This window comes from Chenopodium quinoa, unplaced genomic scaffold (assembly GCF_001683475.1).
Source record: "Chenopodium quinoa cultivar QQ74 unplaced genomic scaffold, ASM168347v1, whole genome shotgun sequence".
Lineage (NCBI taxonomy): Eukaryota > Viridiplantae > Streptophyta > Magnoliopsida > Caryophyllales > Amaranthaceae > Chenopodium > Chenopodium quinoa.
This window is the reverse complement of record NW_018742410.1, coordinates 1-23,595: the sequence shown is the minus strand read 5'-3', so window position 1 is coordinate 23,595 and position 23,595 is coordinate 1. Positions and strand designations below refer to the sequence as shown.

Genomic DNA, 23,595 nt, shown 5'->3' with positions numbered 1-23,595 from the left:
AATTCATTTTTGTGTGTATATATATAATTAGGAACAATACATGTTTGGTACTTAGATTATAAAGCAAGCTAAATATGTAAAATTGCAATAACATATAGGACCACTTCACACGGAGAAAAAAGGGACTTTTGGCTTAGTGTGTATAGTATCATGTATCTTATACACACCAAGAGTCTTATATGTTTTAATCCTAGAACTTTAAACAAATTCATATTACATATTATATATATTATATTGCATGTAAATATTACGTGTATATATATAGTTGAAAAATATAAGTAAGTGTACTTTAAACTGATAGCTTTTTCAGAACCAGAATATTGTATTTTTCATATTAAATAATTTAATTTTAAATTAGTATTTTTTAAAAATCTTACTTCCTCCGTTTTTATTTACATGCAACACACCCCTTTGACACGCATTTTAAGGGAGATATTAGACTAGGTAAACGGATAAATTAATTCACAAAATTTTACCATCGATAAGTTGCTACGGTTTAAATTTCATAGCTTAATTCATTCATGCACCTAGTCTAATCCCCTTCTCAAAAAACGTGATTAAAGGTGTTTTGCAACTTGCAAGTATAAAAAGCAGAGGAAGTATATGTTTGTAACATACTTCATTTTTTAATCACAATATTTGAAATTTTACACTATTTACACAAACTCCTTTGATCGTCTTTTGTGATTTATGCGTTAGAAAAAATAGTGATACGCAATTTTGTTAGATTCGTCCTAAAATATACCAGAGAGAGTATGTTTAAGTGTGTTCAATTGACCCCATAAATTTAACTTAAACTAGCTCTGCCTCTGCCAATTAAGAGTTGTATGTAGTGTACATACCTTAGCTATCTTATGGATTAATACCATATATACCTGAAAATAGAAAAGTTGAAGAAAAAAAAATCCAATGGATATTATATATTTTAAAAGATAAAAAGGATGGTAGGGTGAATTATGATAAAATTGTGTTAGTTTGCACATTTGTAAACACAACCTTGACCATCCGCATCATTAATTAAATATTTGTAAAATTACAAAAAAAAAAAAAAAATAAATAAATAAATAAATAAATAAAAGTAGACATCGTTAGATTTGTGATTAATCCAATAACATACTACGGATACATGTTAACATTTACATGTTGTATACAAGTATTAGTTAAAAAAAATAAGTCAAAGCTAATAATGTACTCCCTCCGTGTTTTAATAAGTGTTACAATTTGACCGACATATAGATTTAGGTAATATAATTTACTTAAATAAAAAAGAGGTAAGTGGGGTAGTTGGAGTATTAAAAAATTGTAAAAGAAAGATAGTGGGGTAATAGTTTATTAAAAAGTAATGAATGTGAGAAGAAGTATATAATGATAAAAAAAAAAAAAAAAAAGTAATAGTGGGTTTGGATGGGGACCATGAGAGGAGAGAGAGATAATATTTAAAGGTAGCTTTTTGCCAAAAAAAAAAGTGTAATACTTATTAAAACACGGAGGGAGTATGAATAGCGTAAAAATCCTAGTGATGAATTTAAAAAAAAAAAAAAACGAAAGGAGTATAATAGTAGGGTTTGATTTACGGAGTCATGATGATTAGCTTCAGCAACAATGGATATGTATAAATATTACAAGAGTATATTCATTTCAGTATTTTTCATTCTTTTCTGTAACATACAGTATCGAATCTAGGATTTTCAATTAGGGGTAGCATGGAAAATTCTAAACAAAAACAAAATATATTGAATAACTGAAAAATCGGACTTCATAGGTGGTCATATATAAAAAAAAAAATCGCCAAAAAAGTTAACAAAATAACAGACTGAGTTATTTTTTTGATGCAATGTAATGTGATGTTATTTGATTGAGAACTTATTCAAAGAAAAACTATGAAGTTGTACGGAGTATTATATATATATATATATATATATATATATATATATATATATATATATATATATATATATATATATATATATATATATATATATATAATTAATGATAGTAGTTTTCAAATGTAGCTAATTTACCATTATAGTTAACAAAATATTTCATACTCTTTACAAAATTAAAGTGTGGAAATGAAAATAAAAAAAGACTTAGAAAGGGGTCAATGAAGAAAATGGGGATTGAGAGGGTCGAACCCCTGATGTGCCACACAACAACCAAAAACTTAGCTAAAAGCCCATTTACCTCTACACCAAGCATTGAGATTAGTTAAATGAGCAGTTTTAAAATTTAATGCCAAATTACTAGGGGTAACATGTGCTACCTCTAATTACTTCGTAGATCCGCCAGTGGTAACATATCCTTTTTATTAGAAGTCACACAGTACAGGACTATATATAATTGATTCATTTTTATTCATGTAATTGCGATGAAAATTTTATAAATATAATACATTCACTATATTGTACTTGTATATAATATGCTTCAAAGATGAGAAATGAGATCTATCATGCAAGTTCGAGGGTGACACTTAACTTGTAGAGGATGAAGCTTGGTCAAGGTAACACCTCCGGCTTCCTTCATGTCAATCAATTCATGGCTAACATGTCCCCATTGGAAACACTGGATCATTGTCGCGATAGCTAACCAAATTACCTTGCCAGCCAAATGTTCCCCTGGGCAAACCCTCCTTCCGATACCAAAAGGTATAAACTTGCACTCTAACCTATTCCTATCAACTCCCACAAATCTCTCTGGCTTGAATTTTCGTGGCTCGTCCCATATACTTGGATCATTGTGTATAGCCCATATGTTACACACGAGCATTGAGCCCTGCGGTATGAGGTAGCCTCCTACTCGAGAATCATTGTTGGAACAAAGTAGTGTGAAGTGTGAATTTTGTGAAAAACCAAAGTCCCACATTGGTGGGAAATGAAAGTTTTCCATCCTTTATACAGTAGATAGTGGAGTACTTGGGTGTGGCCTAAGGACTACCCACATTTTGTGGAGAGGGAAGACTTCCCTACCAAGCCAACCTATCACACACATGCGCGTGCTAAACTGACCTGAGTCGGGCAGGGTTGGGTCGGAATTAATAAACATTTTGTGGAGAGGGAAGACTTCCCTACCAAGCCAACCTATCACACACATGCGCGTGCTAAACTGACCTGAGTCGGGCAGGGTTGGGTCGGAATTAATAAACAAACTTAACTTTTTATACAGTTTTTGAACAAGGTTTAAGTACTGCACAGAAAAAATTATCTTCTAATCTCACTTCTTCTTAAAATATTCGAGCAGTTTCATTACATTTTTCGGTGTTTAGTTGCCCGGTGGTTCAGTGCAAAACCACCAGTACTTTATAGTTTTTAGAGACTGTTTTATCCTGGGGGACATCCGGTTAGGTACGAGCTGCTTGTACAAATTCAAGGCAGTGCCATGCATGTTCTAAAGAGAGCGACATAGTCCGTGACTCAGTCACATTCCCGATAACATTGTTCTTACTGTTTTTGTTCCTGCAATTCCGTTTTCAACAATCACTTATAGGTTCTCGAGGTAACCCTAAAGGTCCGGCAGGGTACATTCTCAATGTTTCGTTCACGATGCATTTGACATAAGGGAGGTTGTTCTTATCAGATTCTTCTACCAAACGTTTGTGTCCCACGTTCGAGTCGATCTCGGATTGTGCTTTTTCGAGGGTTTCAAGATTGTTGAGAAGGAGGGAGAGTGCCTGTACTAAAGTTGCTGCTGAAGTATCTGTTCCAGCTTGGAAGAGGCCCTATTTATAAGATGTGACTTGCATAAGTAACTTACATAATATCTTTTGTGATATCTTTTGTGATAACAAAACTGCTTAAAAGTGTAAAATAATATTCTTGTACGTCGAACAATTTTAGATTAATTTATAACCTACTTTGAGGCTAACTTTAAACATGTTATAGTTTTCATGTAAATAGGTTATAAAATACGGTTAATAAGCTAGGATAATATGATTGCTTTTACATGTTGGGATCGAATTTATTTTTATTCTTTTTAATAGAACAATCTTCTAAAAAAAAGAAAGTGAAATTTATTATGTTGGGGTAACCTTTGGTCATTTTAGGCTAATTAATTTTACCAATGTATAGTAATGATTGTACATCGGGTTAATATAGGTGAACTGTTAAACATCGTCCGCAAATTCCTACATAAAGCCCACAAAATAAGAGTGAAATGACACTTTTGCCCTCAAACTAAAAAACACAATTTCTCTCTCTACTCTCTACTTCCACTTTCTCTCTCTAAATTATTTCCAGAGCTATGTCGAGGCGGCCCGGCAAGGAAGTGGCGGCACCGGCGGTGGGCGGAAGGCGGTTTGCCGGCCAGAAGGTAATTTTTTAAATTTTTGTAATTTTTTTTTAAAAAAAAAAAACCTCCGGCGACGGTGGGGCGCCAAGGCGAGACGCCACCACCACGGAGGAAGCGCCTAGGCAAGACGCCCATATGGTGGTGACGGCGCCTAGCCCAGACGCCACTACCACGGCGGCGGCGCATAGGCTAAGCGCCACGGCCGTGGTAGTGGCGTCTGGGCTAGGCGCCGCCACCACCGTACGGGCGTCTTGCCTAGGCGCCTCCTTCTCTTTTTTTTTAAAAAAAAATTTTTTTGTTTTTTTTTAATTTTAAATTTTATTTTCGAATTTTTTTTTTTTTTTTTTAAAAATTTGTTTTTCTTTTTTTTAAATTGTATGTTCCCTTTTTTTTTTTATCTTTTTTTTTTAAAATTTTGTTTTTTTATTTGTTTTAATTTTATGTTCTATTTTTTTTTTAAAAAAAAGATTGTTTCTGGTTTTAATTTTTAATTTTATGTTCCTATGTATTTTTTTTTTTTTTGAATTATATTTTTGTATGTAAAAAAATTATAAGTTCCCTTTTTTTTTTATAAATTTTCTTTAAAATTTTGATGTTCTTCTTTTTTTAAGTTTTTGCAATTTTAAATTTTTTAAGTTTTGTTAGTTTTTTGTTTTTGGTTTTTTCTTTGCATTTTTGATTTTTTGTTTTAGTTTATGTTTTTCATTTTTTAGTTTGTTGTTTATATTTTTTGTTTTTGGTTATATATTTTGTTTTTGGTATATTGTTTTGTTCATATTTATATTTTTTTATGTTTATATTTATATTTTTTATGTTTTTATTTATATTGTGTTGTTTATATTTTTATTTTTTATGTTTATAATTTTATTTCCGTTACTTGTTTATTTGCTTTTGTGTTTATTTTCGTCCTTTTTTGTATTTATATTTTTTGTTTTTGGTAATATTTTTTGTTTTTGTTTTTGTTTATGTTTGTTTTTTTTTTGTTTGTAGTTTATATTTTTTGTTTTTGGTATATGTTTATGTTTATATTTCTTATGTTTATATGTATATTGTCTTGTATATATTTATATTTTTTATGTTTATAATTTTATTTCCGTGACTTGTTTATTTGCTTTTGTGTTTATTTTCGACTTTTTTTAATTTGTTTTCGTTATTATGTTTCGTTATTTACTTGGAGTTAGGCATCGCAATTTGGACCTGGTGCGGGGAAGAGTATTGACGTCGTGAGGAGTACGATCTACTCAATGGAGAGCTCGGGGCCCAGACACGTTAGATCCCGTGGTATTTCGGCCTCGGCCCGCAGAGAACGGGTGCACTGTTCTGCGGACGATCAAGATGATGATGATGATGATGAGGAGGAGGAGGAGGAGGAGGAGGAGGTCGAGGAGGAGGAGGTCGAGGACGAGGATGATGCAGATGAGGATGTCGACGATCAGAGTGGACCATATGATGATTACGGTCCATTCAGTCAGAGGCTTGATGATACGTATGAGACGCATAGGGTAGATGTGCGTAAGGGTCGAGATGGTAGGTTTGTTAGTAGATCTGGCACATCATATGCAGTTGGGACACCGACTTTTTGAGGAAAGGGACTGCATGACGAGTGCATCAGGCAGAGCTGTTATTGACGATCTGGAACGGACTCTTGAGCAGTGGCAGTGGGCGTCACAGAGGGATTACTGATATTTGAAATTAGCCATTATCTTTTTAGTTTGTAATATTTGAAATTATTGTTCTTAGTTTTTAAAATTCAATATTATCTTTTTAGTTTGTAATATTGTGAAATTATTGTTGTTAGTTTTTAAAATGAAACATTATCTTTTAAAAATGAACACATAGAAATGACATAGTATTGACAATACAAGGCCTCATAGTAAAAGGTAGGTGTACATCAACAAAAACTACATGGCAATTAAATTGTTCCACTGTTGCACGCGAGCATGGTACAAAGCATCCCAACCCTCCACGCTTGCTCTACGAATTTCATACCACTTCGGTATGATATGTGGGACCGGAAAATCGGGTGACATGTCTAATCGGATAAAATGTCTGTATGACGGCCCAAGAAATCCAATAGCAACGTCCCTTACCGGTCTGGTGACGGTCTCGCGCGAACACCAGGGCAGAACCGTTGTACATGGATAATAGGCTCGACTATGTAAACCAAGGCCGAAATGCATGACTGCACACTTGTAGATGTTTGCAACGGCAAAGAGATCAAGTGGCGCATCGAACCAATGATTTTGATCGCAAGGTCCCCCTCCCCACCGGATACGCTGCAGAGACCTATCCAAGTCCTCGCCGTACACATGGCCATACACATCTCGGTTTGATGCGATTTCACTGTACATCAACTGCCGCACTAAACCGTAGTTGTCTTCACCCATTTGAAACACATCCGCCACAACCCGAAATCCGCAGTTACCATCTGCAATGACATCATTCCACCCGTCCAAGAATGGCATCATGATATTAGGGATCCTGTCCTTATATGGAAAATGTTCAATGTCCATTCTCCCTGTTACACACATCAATAAACACAATAAACAAGTCAACAGTAAACTAATCAAACAGTCAACAAAAGAAATTGAAGTCGAATGTCTTACCGGTGCCGGGCATATTCACCGACGACGATGATTGGCTGCCACTTGATGAGGATGTACGACCACGGCCACGGCCACGGCCACGACCGCGAATGTACTCAAACGCACTCTTGTTCCGCCGTGGTTGTCGACCCCTAGGTCGCTCGACCCCTTCCGGTTCCTCGGTATCCAAACACGATGTATTGAACATGTCATGAAGTATGTGTGTAGCACTACGAATGATCGAAGGGTGACTGGAGGACACTTGGTCAAACATCAACTGAAACTGCTCCAACTCCTCCTGTTCACGGTGAACCGTATGCGAAACAGCATGCTCTCCGATAACGAGCGTCCGCCAGAATGGATGAACCTGATCGACATGTAACGACGCCCTGTCTTGCGTAATTACGCGGTGAATGGTGCATGCACAAGGTAATCCATGAGTCACTGATATAGCACATCCGCACCGAATAGCCACTTCATCGCCCAACTCCCTCATCCTGGTATACTCGCTCAGAATCAACCCCAAACAGTGGTGTGACACACGACCGTGGAGAATCTTAAATATGAAATGGCCATACAACATGCCATGTCGTCGTCTGGAGTCCTCGAGATAGTTCTTGATGCCGTTCCTCTGAGTATCAATAGCCTTGTTTATTCTCTCGAACAGTGTATCCAGAGCAGCCGTGGAAGAATCAATCCAGTCCTTCAAAGCTCTATGAGCGCTCTCGACTCTGCATGTCGTAGTGTTCCCAAAATGAAGAACTTGGTTCGTCCAATATTTGACAAACTTTTCCCTCTGAGGTACCCACTGGTGCATCACATAGTCTACGATTGGCGGGCACCACTTGTACGCATCCTTGAAGTTTTCCAAGGCTCGATCGTACTCTGCCTCTGTGGTAGCTTGCATGATCTTCCGCCACTTACCATTTACCAATGTCTCTGCTGTTACTAAATTCTTGTTGAAAAGATTGTAGGCTTTGACTTTCACGCAGTTGTTGATGTGCCATGTGCACAGTAAATGGCTCGACTCCGGAAACAGCTCCGCTATAGGGGCAAAAAGACCTCCCTCACAATCACTTACGATGGCCGATGGCTGTACATTTGGGCCGATCAATCGCTTGTTGAGCATCTTCGAACAGGCCATCATGTACAAAAATCCCACTGTAATCATTTCCGTCTCCACCATAATCCTGTAACAATAACATATAACGTATAAATATAATTACATTAAGATTAAATTAATACACTTAACACAAAATTATCACAAACGCAATTTCTAAATTTTAAATTTCTAAATATCATTTTTATATTTAACGCATAATACATTTAAAAAACAAAATAATAACACACATTTCATTTCAAATTTATCAAACATAAATAAACAAACAAATTAAAAAAAAAAAAAAAAAAAAAAAGAAAAACAAACAAAAATAAAAACAAACAAACAAATAAAAAATAAAACAAAAACAAAAACAAAACCAAAAAAAACAAAAAAAAAAAAAAGGGGGATTAAATTAAAAAATAAAAAAAAAAAAAAAATATATTCCCCTAGTGGCGCCTGGCCAGGACGCCGGAGCCACGGCCAGGGCGCCTGGTTAGGACGCCGGAGCCACGGCCGGGACGCCTGGTCAGGACGCCGCCGCCATGGTGGCGGCGTCCTGGCCAGGCGCCCTGGCCGTGGTTCCGGCGTCCTGGCCACGCGCCACTACCATGGTCGAGGCTTCTCCACCAGGCGCCGTTACCACGGTGGCGGCGTCCTGGCTAGGCGCCACAACCACGGCATGGCCTTTTGGCTAGGTGCCAGCCACCATTTCGTCCTTACGATGCGTTACGAACCTCGTTTTCCGATGACGACGGCGATTCTCCGGTGATCCTCGGCGATCCGGTGCTGCTCCACATTTTTTTTAGTGCGAAAAATTTATCTTCGGTTAAAATTATAAAAAGGGCAAATTTGTCAAAAAATTATAAAATGTGGGCTTTATGTAGAGATTTGCGGGCGATGAATAACAAGTGTCTTGTGATAATACATTAATACCTTTTGCCTTATTTAGTTCAACTTATTTTACTTATTTTAGAAATAATAAGTTCAAATCAGATCAGAAAAAATAAATTTAGATCATATCAAATCAGAAAAGATAAATTCAGATCATATCAGATTAGAAAAAAATTAGTTCACATCAGATCATCGTTTTATAAGCAGCTTTCTATCACTAAATATCTTTAGTTTCATAATGAAAAACTTATGAAAAATTTCATTTTTTACAAAATACACATTATTACTAATCTAACAAGACCCCACTTAATATATTTTTCCTTTATAGATTATCGTACACTTAAGGTCAAGGTTGGTCAAATCAAACAATTAGATCAGATTAGATAAGCAAAAATAAACTAAACAAGCCCTAAATCAAGCTGATTTACAAATATAACAAGATTAACAAAATAAATTAACATGCTGCTTTAAGATAAACATTAAAAATAATAGAGTACAAGAATTTTTTGTTACACACCGTGTACAATAATTTTACAATAAATTGCTCGGCCCATTGTAGGGTAACTTAACCTACTTTGGAGTAATATAATATGTACGTTGTGATGAATTGATGATTGCCTTTTCGATCACATTAGGAGTATTTTTACGATGCAAAATTCTAATACAAAAATAACTTTTTCCATACAAAATGTATAATTTTATTATTTACAGAGTACTGGAGTAACTTTAAATCATTGTAAGCAATAAGTTTTGTACAAAGCGAAATTCCTTAGTTTTATTGAAAAACGGTTAACATAAGGGTGAGGGTATAATTTTATTATTTACAGTACACTGGGATAACTTTAAATTATTGTAAGCAATAAGTTTTGTACAAAGCGGAATTACCTTATTTTTATTGAAAACGGTCAACATGAGGGTGAGGGTAGCTTTAATAATTTTTATGGTAGCTTTAACCCCTTATAAGACTAGGGTAACCTTTAATTTTATAATGATTTTTATGGTAGTTTAATGTGTATTTCCTAATGGATATAAGTTATAAAATCTAATATAATTAATTTAATACATTATAAAGTGTTATTCTAAGAGTAAAATAAATTTATCTTAGGAAAATGTTAACTTCAATAGTATATAAGGTAACTTTAACCCGTTTTACAATAATTTAATAAAAGTCCGCCTTAACCAATAATTTGTGTATTTTAAGTTAACTCTAGATGATAAAATACAAATATTTATACTTTCTCCGTTCTTTTACAGCGCCTTTTTGGTGCAGTAGGCCACACCGTGTGGGCTGCTGCCAACTCAACAAAAATAACGGAGTCTGACGCGCATAACGAAGTTTGACATTTACGCGCAATTTCAAGTAACCCCTAATTTCAAGTAACCCCAAATTTCAAGTAACCCCTAATTTCAAGTAATCCATATTATAAGTAACCCCTAATTTCAAGTAACCCATAATTTCAAGTAGTAACCCCTAATTTCAAGCAACCCATATTATAAGTAATCCCTAATTTCAAGTAACCCATAATTTTAAGTAACCCCTAATTTCAAGTAACCCATTTTATAACATACCCAAAACAGAAGACAAAAACAAGTAACCCATATTATAAGTAACCCCTAATTTCAAGTAACCCATATTATAAATTTCCCCTAATTTCAAGTAACCAATACAATCAGTATCCCCTCAACAGTTAACCCATATTATGAGTAACACCTAATTTCACGTAACCCCTAATTTCAAGTAACCTATTTATAGATAATTTAAAATATGAAACAAAATGACGCAAAACAAAACCGATTCAAAACTTAGGTCAACATTCACAAAACAAATACAAAAGAAACTAAAAATTAAACAAATACAAAAGAAATTCGAAACTTCTTCAACCTAACACTCGCAAAAACAAAATCAACCCTGACATACATACAGGTAACCCTAAAAATTAACAATACAAGTAACTCATCAGAGCCACAACAACAGAAAAGTAAGCATATGCAACACAGCAACAGAACAAAAACAAAATTTAACATAAAAGAACTTATAATTAAGCATATGCAACCAAATAAAAAAACGAAACTTAGGTCGAAACACTCGCAAAAACAACAATACTGTAAAAAATAGGGCAAAATGCATATGATTTTCAAAAATTCTTAAAAATGTAAAAAATAGGGTTTGAAGATTTATCAGATCAATTGTTTTACAAGTAGACGATCTTTTCTTTCCCTTGGGATTTATGATCTTCAATTTCACCATTTTCAACAATTGCAAGAATAACATAGAGAATTTAGAGGAGAGATAATAAAAGAAAATTGCAGGAGAAGATAGAATTAAAGCAAATTGCAAGAGGAGAGAGAATAAGAGAGAGAAAAATTAAAGAAAACTGAAGCAAAAATTAAATAGAAGTGACTGGCCTCAGGGTTGGGCACAAATTTTTTTGGTAGTGGAAAAAAGGAAGAGAGAGAAAGATAAAAGTACAAAATTGCCATGTGATTGTAAACCTAAACTAAAGATTTAAGTGTTAAAAGATAAGGGTATATAAGATATTTGTAGTGTGAACACAAATATTTACTTTCCTAAAATGGTTATGGTTCAATATTTGTGAAACTTCCTTAAAAGACAAGTAGTGCAATATTTAAAAAACGGAAGAAGTATTAAACTCGATCTGAAATTTGTGAAAAAAAAAAAAAAAAAAAGTACAGGAGACTTGCCAAGATGAAGTATTTAATCAACTCATCTGTATAATATTGAGGATCCTTTTTTTTTTTAAGGACAACAAAACATGCAACATTGACCTCTTTCTATCCTCGGTTAATCTTCCCTCCTCCTCCATTTTCCTATGCTCTTTTAACATTACTTTCATGATCTCATTGCAATCTTCTATGATCGTCTTTAGCATATTCTCGTTTGACCAATAAAACACCTTAAACAGCTTTAAGATAGGCAAGAAATCTTCTATATTTGAAACCCCACTCCTATTAAAACTTTGCTTTAAAAGTTTCTCAAACCTTCTAAAACATTCTATCCCTTCATCTCCCTCTTCAAAGTTACTCTTCCCCATTACCGACTTCATCATGTTGTCTAAGGTTAGCCCAAATAAGGCCGAGTTCATTTCCACCACACCATCTCCACTACTACTTTCTAACTTCATAATCCGACGATAAAGGATTGGGCCACATTGGCCCGAATCTTTGATAGGATCTACAGTCGTTTAGGAGATAGAATCTCAACGGCTGCAATCCTTCGTAAGTTTTTCCAATGGGCCCCATATGGGGCCCATGCAATAGTTGTGAAGTTATTTCCATTGTACTTTCCAGAGAGGAGCTTAGGCCGGTTCACAAAAACATCATTCCGGACTAAGCACTCCTCCACAATAGAAGAGGATGGCACAATGTGCCGAGCTCCAAACCTGAGATAGAGAATTGGACCATATTGGGCGGACAACGCGCTAGAGAACGATGGAGGGGCTTGTAAAAGAGGTAGAGGTGGCCAATGACGGGGAAAGAGAGAAAAGGGCTTGGTGGTAGTTTGATCTTGAGATTGTAGCGTAGGATTGTATGCTTAAGAGTGTAGTATGTGGCTAGGAAGAATGCTACGTATTTAGTAGCTATGACAGTTATGTTATATATATCACTATTAATTGTTAGCAATTGCATCTTTTGGACGTTGTGTTGATATACATGCCTACGTTATGTCACAATTTTATAGCATGAATGATAATGAAGGGTATAGGTGAGAATTCATTAAGATGCTCAATTATGGAAGGTTTTCTTCCAAAAATGATTCACTGGCTTGTCTAAACAGGCGGTTCATAACTCACGGAGCAATGTGGGCCACGTGGCGACATTTTGTAATTCAAACTTTCTTGTTTTATACAGCACGAAAAACATTTGTTTAAGAAATAAACTCCTTCCTACAACTTATTGGCTTATTGCATTTACTACCTCCGTTTTTTTAGTTGACACATTTTTATTATCACGCTTGCTTATGTACAATTTTAACGATTAATATCTCTAAATATCGATATTGTAAAATTAAAAAAAAGTACGAGTAGATATTAATAAAATATACATTGGGATGATTCAAGTAAGATCCCATATGATTATGTCTTATCGTAGCTTTAAATCACAAAAACTAGTCAAAGTATAGTTTGTGAATAGTGCAAAACCTAAATGGTGTCAACTAAAAAAAGGAGGAAGTGCTTCCTAGGTTTTTTAATAATTGCAAAACTTTTACTTTTATAATACGTAGTATTGACTAGTGTTTAGTCCGGGTGATGCCCCAAAATAATACGTACTACGTTAAATATTATTGTATTATATATAGTTTTCATGTACTTCATTATATTTTATACAGATGAATTTGACTTTTTTTTTTATTTTTATTTTATATCTACATATTAATTTTAAATACTTTTTATTTTAGATTTAGTTTAAGAAAATAATTTGTCTTTTAGTCAATATATATCTAGTATGGAGTACTACTTAAAAAATAGCAAATGTAAAAGTATATATATATATATAGTAGTAGTTCATCATTATTTAATGTATTCCCCTTTAAACTTAAAATAGGGTGAATGGTGGATAAAAGTACTAACTTATCTCTAAAGAGGAGTACTAAATTATTTTTTAACTGATTTTTTATTTTCATAATTAAAACTCCCTCCGGTTTTTTTTATAAGGTAGAGTTACTATTTTCGTTCGTTTTTTTTTGTAAGTTAGAGTTTTTCATTTTTGGAAATCTCTTACAATTTAATAATATATCTTTACCCACTAATGTTCCCACTCTTTCTTACTTTATCACTAGTTTAGAACCCGTGCAACCCACGGTATTACTAAACTTTTTGAAGAATTCTAAAGATATTATAGTTCGACCACTATTTATACAAAAAAAAAATGGTGATTTATTGAAGGAAATTCAAATAACTTAGTCAAATTTAATTAATCACATAGCTCATAGCTTAGTAGTGTGTAGACACAAATTGACACAAACCTATAACAATGATAATGAAATTATTAAAGAATTAGACCAATAATAAAAGAAATTAATGTACTGTGGAAATTTATAAATGAGATACCATTCTAAAATAATTATTCAATGTAAAAAATTCATAAATTTGAGTTTATTTATAAGATATATGTTAGGCTTCCATTAGAGGTGATCATAAGTGGTCCGTCTCAATAGTAATATTGTTAAAATTGTTATGAAAAAGGTTAAGTAAAAATAATTAAAAATTCCAAAGACAATAATTCAAAACAAAGAAGACTATCGTCAAAGTTTTTTTTGGTAGATTTTTTTTTTTTAATTATTGAAAGAATATAATTATTCAAGTACTACAAATAAGATTAATTAAAATGATTTCAATTCCACTTAAAATTATCTAGGAAAACGACTCAAAAAATATTACTCGTATTTCCAATAATGTATAAAGTTGACCAATTTAAGAAATAATATTGAGTTTGAAACAAATTTGATAAATTTAAATCTTGAATTATAGGAAACAATATATTAGTTGAAACAATTACAAAAGAAACAATAGGAAATAATTAGATTCTACCTATACATAATAAAATCTTTTTCCATAATGGCTAAAATGAAAAGAAAAATAAAAAAGAAAAATAGGTTTTGGAGGGAAAATTTTGAACCAAGATTTGACAAGTGTCAATTTTGGTGTCTGTTTTAGTATTACTTTATTTTATATATATATATTTATTGATTTTTCACTCCCCAATGGTCCCCAGTCCCCTCTCACACTACTTTACTTTTCAATAAAATAATAACCTTATTTACCCCGCTAACTTTTTATTTTATTAAACTACCTAAAACTCCGCGCAATCTCATCTCTAGCCTATAAAAAAACGGAGGGAGTAAAAAAAATTATCGAGCTGCTCACTAGCTTAAGGAATCAAGTTATTGCTTGTTCAATGAGTCAATTCGTGCTTGTTAAAACTACAAGTTGAGTTGAATTCGAATTGAAACAAGTTTGTTTTGACCGAACGTTTACCGAGTCCATATTGAGAGTTTGGTACTATCGAGATTTTGGCCGTGGGAGCAGATAATTTGGGCTTATAACAGTTTTAACGACAAAATCCAAATACACTCCCAAGTCCCAATTCTCGTTCATTACTCTCCCCTGAAGCTAAAACCCTTCAATCTCGAGGAGAGAGAAACAATGGCTGATCGCCGGCGACTGGCAGCGATTTTGTCGGCGGTCGTTGACGTCAAACCTCACGAAATCTCGCCGCTTCTTCACTCCGCTGGATCTTTCTTCTTCGTATGCAATTTCTCCCTTTTTTTTTTTTTTTAATTTTTTTAATTTTATTATTCAGTAATTTTTATGATCTCATTTTCCGCAATTGTTCTTGATTTTGATGATTGAAATTGAGTGTTTATATTATTTATTTTGATTTTGATTTTGTTGAATTGGACAGATTTTGAGTGCATACTTTGTGGTATTACCATTGCGAGATGAAGGAGCAATATCATTAGGGTTATCAAATCTTCCTGAGCTTTTTATTGGATCGTTGGTTCTTACTTTGATTGCTGCTCCTCTCTCTACATTGCTCTTTTCGCTGCCAAATCTATCCAAAGGCAGGGTATTGACTTTTCGTTATGTTGTTAGCTTGATTTATGTGAACTTGTTGTTCCCGAAACTTAACTTGTATGAACTTAGTGCTCGAACTTAACTTATTTGAACTTATTGCACTGGATTTTATATATGTGAACTCATTGGTCCCGAACTTTTAAACTCATTTTGATTTATGAACTTATTTTTCTTGAAATAAGCGAAAATTAGGTGCTGGGAAGAGTCGGAGTTGAAGTAGTATAATGTTGTTGTGTGTAGAATCAAGGGTTGATTGAAAAAGGTCTTATTATTTTAGGAATCAAAGGGTTTATAGAAAAAGGTCTTATTGTTGTGTGTAGAATTAATGATTAATTGAAAAGGCTTTAATAATGTTGATGGATTCGGAGATCTTTTTTCTTGTTATGCTGTGACAACTGACAAGTGATAATAAGTTATGAAACATCATTGAGTAGTGAAATGATACATTCCGATCTAATCCAAATTTGGAGGAGTTGCTGAATAGAGACAGAGCTGTTGTGTAATAGTGGCATTATTTTCACTTTGCAACTTGCAAATCTGATATCAACTGTGATAGAAGTAGTCTTTTTGCTGAACCATTCAGTGTTAACTTAAAAATAATGGTGGTTCTAGAAAAGTGAAGACCTGATGGTTTAGTTGTAGAAAGTCTCGATTCATGTTACTTGGTGTAAAGTTCGTGTTACATGCTGTCTATCGGAGTTTAAAGCTAGTATTGACACTGCACAAATATAGCTGTTTCTGTGCCATTATTCATAGATGATTTTTAAAATTTCAGGCTCTGGTGTTGATACACAGATTTTTTAGCTTGTCACTTGTCATATTCTTTTTTTTTTGGCATACTTCAACAAATGGATCTTCCACATCCAATAATAAGGTGAGATAACTAATTCATTACGAGAAAATACTTATGAATGCAGTCTGCTTTAATGTTGGGATTCTGTTTCTTAGTTTTTTATTAGTTCTTAATGCTTCCTGTTTTGGGACTCAGGATTCAGTTGATGTGCATTCAGAACATGATCAAAATGTTGGCGGGAGCATTCCAATGTTATGCACTCTAGTTGGGATGACCTCTCATGGTATTACATCTCAGTGAGAATTGGTTTATTCCTTTGGGTATGGTTATGTCCTCCAGCTTGAAGTTAAATGCTTGCTTTAGTATTTGATATTTTACGATTCTTATTTGATTTTTCTTCTTTGCTTATTGAAGATTGCTTTGTTGAATTTGATAACTATCTCTTCAACGTGGGCAAGAGTAATCGATGTAATGGATAGCGAGGTTAGTTACTATCCTTCTGTTGATTGATGGATGAAGGCTTTTGGAGAATTTAACTTGGATTTATATCCAGTCAGGCTCAAGACTGTTTGGGTTTATTGGTGCGGGTGCTACACTTGGTCAGCTGTTCGGATCATTATTTGCGACTGGAATGGCTTGGCTGGGACCTTGTATGTGATTGTCTTGTTATGACTTCAATACTTGCTATGGATTTTTTTTCTTTTTATTTTTTTTTTGCTTTTGTTATGACACAGTCCTTGATATCTGTTGCTTTCAGTTTTACTCCTAGTGGCTGCTTTTCTAATGGAACTAGCTGCACAGTCTTCTAAAGGAATTAGTCAAGGCACACCCCATATTTCTGAGGAAGACACTCCAATGATGTAAGATAGAGTACCAATTTCCTTTTTCTTTTGTTAATCCCTTGTCTGAAACTTAATGATTATAATGGTATGACCTAGGTATGTTCTATGGTTACAAAGCCTTATGCCTTTGAATGAACTCAGGGTATGAGATAATAAATATGTTGATTGTGGCCTTTGTGAGAAAATACAATAAATGAATTAATAGGACTAGAGAAAATGATGGTTAGTTGGATGTGCAATGTTACAAGGAGAGATAAAATGAGCAATGAAATGATTTGAGACAGGTGAACGTTATCTTATTTGTAGGGAACGTTCTACAATTTGATATGGATGCCCAATGTCACATCAGTGCCAAATTTAATTGATTTCCAAAAGTTGGTCAGTCAATTCCTGGTAGACTTTTTCTGAACACCAGTTTACCAAGAGTATTGAGACTTCAGTTAGGCTTTATGCAGCGTTATCTGGCCTATAGAATGTGGGTAATTGCTAATGGTCTAAGTAAGGAGACTACACGCGTTTGGACTTTGAAGAGAATCTATCTCTTTATTTATAAATTGGTTATATTTGTGTGAAAACATAATATGACTTTTTTTTTTTTTTCCAATTTTAATTTGATGTGTGTGAGCTCTCTTTGGAAGAATAAGTTTTCTACAAAATTCCCATGGTAATATGACTACTTAAATTAATATGTGTGCTCACTCTCAAAGCAATAAACTTCTAATTCTTCATATCCTCTCACTCTCTATGATAATAAGGGTTTGGGGAAGCTTATGGAGAAATAATGTTTTATATAAGTGTATATAGCTTGTATTGTACTTCCTATATGGCCTCTATGCTGACTCTAAATTTTCTGCCGCAGTCAGGGGCATATAAATTGAATGTAATCATGTTTGGAATAGTGCACAAGGATTGTAGTATGGTTTGTTTTATGTACATAGAGCTATTATTGTTTGAACTTATTTGAGTTTTCTGGAGATACATTGGGTAGCATTAGTCTTAGAGAACTTGAATTTAGATTTGTACCAAATCAATATCTCTTTCTTTTGTTGGAGCTAAATTTTTAAGCTAGAGGCATAAACACAAGTATCCTGGGTAATTTCGGGTAGCATCAGTTTTTGAGAACATGCATTTACGTTTGTATCCAATCGATTCTGTTGTAGGATTTGATTTATTCAGTGAGAAGTATAAACACATCTTTTTCAAGATAATGTTCTGCCTGTTGATCTATATGATTTAAGAGGAGGATAACTCCTAATTTAAATATTCAGTATTTCAGAATCTTATTATTTTGACTTGCTGTACACAGTAAACTGGATGAAGAAAAGTGGAGCGATAAAGAAAACATCAACGCCTAAGGAATCTTCTCCAGAAACACCTCAACTTTTGGCTATGTTGGATGGCTTTAGGCTTATACTCTCCTCATCTTATTTGATCTATGTATCACTGTATCTATGGCTGAGTGCTGTTGTCTCATCATTCTTTTACTTCCAGGTAAGATAGCTTATGTTTCATGGCAGTTTGGTTGTGTGTTATGCATGGATATTTTGAATGTTGTATCTTTGTGGAAGATGTTATGGTGCTTCGTGATAACTTTGCAATCAAACTGCCCGTTTTGGTGGCAATCACTTCATGAAATCCACCACTGTTGTTGATATTTATTCGATTGTCAGTAAGTATAGGATGATGATGAGACAAAGACATTAGAACATGAAGCCTGTAAACACATCTAAGCTGCTTGAGCAGTCACAATACTATGTGGAAATTTTCATTACCCTTTTGGGCGCTTCTGTTGTTTGACCAATACATCATTGCTAATTAAATGTTTGACATGATTGCTAGGATAACCCTCGCTGGGGTGTATGTATTTAGTATCCACCTTGTGATTGTGAGGTTGACCTCATAATCCCTTGAATTTTTGTAGTTTTTTTTGTCCAATAATTTTTTTTCTTTATCTGAACTTTACATCAGCAACGTGCATAGGGCCTCATTATGGCAATGAGGTTTCCTCTAATGACTGAGATTTATTGAGAAAGTTGACCCTTGTTAAGTGGAAGACTAACTGTATTTCTAAAAGGCAGGGAGGGACCAGGAGAATTGCGGTTGACTGGGCTGTCTTAATAGAGTACTAGACTTGCAAATTTTTAATAACAGTGAAATTATGATACCGTTGTTAGAGGTTTTCATATCTGACCTGCAGAGAGATGACCCTTTGTCGATATTGTTTATTCTGCATAGAATGATCACTATTTCTTCTTGACTAATGTTGTTCAGATGCTTATGTGTATCCTCATAGTCCTTAATGTATTACAGGTTGCTTTCATAAGGTTTAAGGATTTACCTAGTAGTAAAGTCAGTATCACAGTTACTAATGCTGAGTTAAAAGTATGGTACTTGTCTTTGGATGGGCCATATGCTCTTCTTAGTTAGGGTTAAGACAACTTTATCTCTGATCTATGAGCCTTATATTTGGTTTTCTTTTTAATATCAATTATATTTCTCGTGAACTAAGTCACATTAATTTTTGCTTATTATTTTATTTACTGCTGTTTCAGAAAGTTTCTATAATTGCCCTGACAACATCAAGTGCTGCTGGTAGAATGAAATTGTTTGCGGAGATCAATAGCTTTATTGCCCTTTTTATATTTTCAGGGCAAATCACCTTAACGGTATGTTATGCTAATTTATGAAGTGGCAAAATGAGATGCATATTGTGGAGATTTTCAATTTTAATCTTTAACTTGTGATTCTATCTGAATTTTAAAGTATTATACAAAATAACAGTCTTCTAATTTTGGAGGTGTGGGCCTTGCTTCGCATATGTTTGCAACTTCATTATCAACCTTATGCTGAGACTTTAGGCCTCTGTTCTGGATGCACCTCAAGTCTTTTATCTACCCCTTTGCATTTCTATATTCCTAATTTGATCGCTTATTGAAAGTATAATCATATATTCATCTATGCCAAAGAGGGTCATGTCAAGGTGGAGTTGATTCACATGACACTGACCTAGTTCTGCTTATGTGTTGATCATATATTCATCTTTGATGTGTTCTGTTGCATTTAGGTAGAGGCAAGGCTTTCTCTCCGACCTTTACTTAGCTACCTATACCTTAAATGAATTTCTAAAACGTCATCAAGAGTTGCATCCTTCCCCAAATAGATGTCCCACTATCAAATTTTATATCTACCAAATCATGCCTCTTCTTCTTTGATGTCCCATGATTCAGTTTATAATGCTCTAAAATGATTTTCTGTTCCTGTTATGGAAAATTTTTAAATTGTTTTTTAGCTTCCTAACTGCTAAGTTTTTATATATAAGCCATTATTGTCCGTTTGGTGCAAATCTATGGCTTTTGTAAGTGACTCTTATTTGGAATGCAGGTTATTGGTATTGCTAATGCAAATGATTTTGTGTTCACTAAAACAGGGTCGCATACTTACTGTTGCTGGTGTCTGTTGCTATTAGCTCTGCTCCCTTAGCTGCTTTATTCAATTTAGTTGCTATATCTGCATGGCCAACTTGGATTGTCGTTGGTGTTTGTGAAACCCTGAGGAAGGTTTGTTTTGTATAATTTGCTCTATTTAGTTCCACGTATAGAAACTTAAATTTAAAGGGATACTATTGAATAAGTCATTGCTTCACATTCTCCCTTCTACAGGTTGTTATGTATGTTGTAACTAGGCCAGGAAGGGAACTCCTGTTTACTGTTGTTTCACAGGAGGAAAAATACAAAGCCAAGGTACGCATAATTGCTGCATTGAACATGATCTTAAAAATCTTACTTACTCTACCTTATGCTATTAATCAATGTTATAGATATAATAGGCTATGTAAGAAGAGTATCATTCCACCTATATTTTTTTACTATGAAAATTCACTTGAGGTTCCAACCCCTCATTTTCTTAAAAAAAATCTTTCTTTTCTGGCCCTTTTCCTTGCTTTTCTTTCAAAATCTGTCACAACACATAGATCTTGCTGGGCTATTTTTTTGTCTACTGACTACCTTTCTCCTTAAAATACTGATTCAGGTGTGCATAGATGTAATTGTGCAAAGGCTTGGAGATGCCACCGCAGCAGGGATGTTCAAGCTGTTTTTTGGATCTTTTGAGGGGAAAACATCAACAATATCATTCTACGCCCTTCCTGTAAGTCTTAATCTGCTTGTTTAAGATGTTTTAGAGGCAAATTTGAAAAGAAGCATGCTGTGGTTCCTTCTAATAATAAGTTTAGGTCTGCACCCAAAAATAAAGAAAGGTTTAGGTTAGCAATAAGGTTTGGAATTTAATTGAAAAGGGGAAAAAGTTGACAATATGTACAAGGATGTTTTTCTCTTCAAAGTAAATTTACAGCAGTCTGAAATTGATATCTGTGAATCGGTTTGAAGTCCATGGTATTGATGCTTATTATTCAGGCCTTAGATTGGGTATCTTACTACAGTATTGGCTTGCAAAAGAGAACTGCTTATTACGAGTTAAGAGGTTTTATCATCCCCTTTTGCTTCCCTTGCTGTTAAGAGGTTTTTTCGTCCCCCTTTTGCTGCCCTTGCTCTCTAAAGACTCTGTTTATATCATTATCCCTTTGCATTGTTGAATTATTTCAGTTCATTCTAGAGAAGATGCCTGTATCCCAGCTCTTCTTAACACGTTTTTAGTACATTGATAATTGTCACAATTTCCTCTTGGTGACCTGATAAAACTCTGGCTTTGATTTTAACTTATCCACACCTCTTGTATTTTTAGCTACATCCCCATTACCAAGACACTTTTGGTTGAAGGTCATTTATCACGATTTGGTTGAACTACCATCTGATTCTTCTTTATGAAATATATTATCCTTACCAAGCCTCTAGATAGTATTTTCAGTTATCATTGAGGGTAATATGGACAAATTGTAAGTTTAAAAGAAAATTTAAAAGTGGACTATTGGTTACAAAAATGCAATACTCTTACAATTGTTAGCTTTCTTTAAATCTTCATCCCTGATCCACATTAAGTTGATTGAACCTTGAAGCCCTTGATGAACTTGAGGTGATATAGCTCTGTAGCTGACCAGTCGCTTGACTATTTATGTCTTATATCTAGGTTGTCAACAATAAGATTAAGCAGTTGGCATTAAAATATTTCATGTGTCCTGCCAACTGCTTCACCTTATTGTTATCAAAACCCTTTGGACTGGAAGATGGCTAGATTTACAATCTCACTGTGTGTGCTCTTACACATCGCTTGTTCCCTGTTCCCACTCACAGGAGGCCTCCTGTCTCTGCAATGACTGATCACATTATTTGCTGTAGTTTTATGCCCTTTTTATTCAAACATATGAGACTCTGGCACACTGTTTTGTGGGTTGATGTGTGCCTACGTTATCTCACCTGTTGGATTCAAAATTTGCTGGATAGCGTAAGTTGCATGTATTCTGCTCTTAACTTACTCCAGCTATCTAGTTACTACCTCCGTTTCAATTTATTTGCAATGATGTGACATTCACCAATTTGTTTGTGAGTGGTAAATGGAGAGAGAAAAATAAAGTTGCATGTGATGAGGAGAGATAGAAAGAAATGACAAGTAAAAAAGGAAAGAAAGCATTGGTTGTATTTAATTTGTAGTATGCATTTATGGTAAATGTTACTAATAAATCAAAACGGAGGTAGTATGTAATTTTTCTGGGTTAAAACTTAAAACCCCTAGAAATTTCCCTGAAGTGAAACACTATCTGGTTTCTGCTCTTGAGGAACATTCTCCGAGTAATTTTTACTTTCACCCAGCGATAACTTTGTCCAAAACTACTATCCAGATAACCTTTTTTTTTTTTTTATTTTATTTGGAAGGATACTGTCCAGATAACTTATTAATGTGAAATTATGAACAAAGGCCGAGTAGAGAACCCTCTGCGTTCCTGTAGGCAATAGCTTAATATTAACGACGTGGATAGTCTTTTCTTTCATTATTGTTATGGAATAATCCCTTATTCAGTTATTCTTTTGACTTATTATTTACCAGTATCTCTGATGTGGGAATCACCCTCTCCATACGAGAAAGTTATCGAGTGAGGCAGCTTCTTGCTTCTAGTCAACTAGTGGCTGTCCTGATGATCATTTTTTTCTATAACTTATCTTCCTTTTGCCTTCTTGCACTGATTAGAATAACTTATTTCTGTTTGTTTGAACATAGGTGTGTTTATTGTGGATACTTACAGCATTACACTTGGGAAATCAACGAGAACAACTGGTAAAGCTTCAGGCTCGTACTGTAACCTCAGATTGTTGTGAAGATGATCTCAGATGACACATGCCCATCTGCTGTAGAGTTTTAGATTGAACTTAGCTTTAATGCAATCACTGAAAATTTTGTATACAAATTCTTGTAGACCCTTTTAATACAATAGAAGAAAAGATCCAAAGTTATGCAGTAAAAAAAATTCTGTACAAACACTACCTCTGTTTCACATTTTTTGCAACGATTAGACATTTTCTTCTTTACTTTATGTCAAAACGTTGCAAATAAT

General features: G+C 34.2%; 2 pseudogenes; one reads left to right on the top strand and one right to left on the bottom strand.

Annotated features, from left to right (window-relative positions):
• Window positions 1–2,424: 2,424 nt before the first annotated feature.
• Window positions 2,425–12,513, bottom strand: LOC110704829 (annotated as a pseudogene).
• A 2,488-nt stretch (window positions 12,514–15,001) lies between these two features.
• On the top strand, window positions 15,002–23,521 carry LOC110704819 (annotated as a pseudogene).
• Window positions 23,522–23,595: the final 74 nt, after the last annotated feature.